Raw genomic sequence first — 1118 nt, 5'->3', positions numbered from 1 at the left:
GTTGTCTCCATTCTTGCTCACCTCCAGATTGTCCTTCACCTTGCTGCTATAGTGACCCCCAAATCTGACTTCTGGTCAAGGTGAAAAAAACATTCACGCTTTGATGCATCAGTTCCACTCCAAATACAGAGCAATAACATAGGTTATATTTAATAAATATATATTTTCAAAGAATATAAAAAACACAGGGCAAAGGAGAGGAGATGGCCCTGTAGGAGGAATGAGGCAGAGCACAGGGAGCCAGCAGCAGAGGTTCACAAGAAACTAAAGCAATGAAACAGAATTTCATAAGAACATAATGGAGAGAGAAACCCTACAGAGATTGTGAAGGCTGTGATGCCGAGTATATCAAGCTGATGTCTTCTGACAGTCAGGCATTTATTATAGAAAAAGAATAGGGCCTAACATCAGCAGTACGAGCCACGTTGAGTAACCCAATTCAGATGTGGAAAATGAAGCCATCGAAGTCTATTTGAGAAGGATCCCTTCACATGTGCTATTAAATGTACTTGTTTCATCTATAAGATTTGCTATACTAACAGCCCCACCGAGAATGCCGAATTCCCAGCTGCACCTGAAATTACATTGGAACTGCTGATGGCTATGAGCTTCCTAAATTGTTAAATAAAATACAATCTAATAAGCTGCTAAATTTTTTTAGCATTCAATTCTCATAGTTAAAAATTCTTTCATATTTGCTATTGCCTGTATGCTGTTGAGAACTGTACAATTTATCAAAGAGCAGAATACTGTTAAGAGTTGAAATTTGTCCCCTGAATAAATGAGTTAAAAACATTTTCACAAACTGAAAAGTAAATATTTCAATTTGTGGGCAATTATATCTTATCTTTTGAATGAGACTTCAGTAACCATAAGCTAAATTACTTCCATAACCATGAAGTAAATGCTGAGAATGAAATTTAAATGTGCAACTACAATCTAAACATGGGAACTACCTAATGACATGTCTTTAGTGTTTTATTAAACCTGTTTTGCATTTATCATAGTTATGACTAGCATTGCTCAAGTTATGTAAATATTTAAGTATAAACATGTCTTAACTTAGGTAAAACATTGATCCCTAAGAAGCTCAAATATGTAAGAATCTCTTTTTCCTA

At 35.2% G+C, this 1118-nt stretch overlaps 1 pseudogene; it reads left to right on the top strand.

Moving 5' to 3' along the window:
- The first annotated feature begins 341 nt into the window (after positions 1-341).
- Positions 342-624, top strand: LOC148093679 (elongin-C pseudogene; annotated as a pseudogene).
- Positions 625-1118: the final 494 nt, after the last annotated feature.

This window comes from Miniopterus natalensis, chromosome 2 (genome assembly GCF_054644295.1).
Source record: "Miniopterus natalensis isolate mMinNat1 chromosome 2, mMinNat1.hap1, whole genome shotgun sequence".
In the NCBI taxonomy this organism is placed as follows: Eukaryota; Metazoa; Chordata; class Mammalia; order Chiroptera; family Miniopteridae; genus Miniopterus; species Miniopterus natalensis.
The sequence above is the reverse complement of the archived record's forward strand: the minus strand, read 5'-3'. Positions and strand labels throughout refer to the sequence as shown.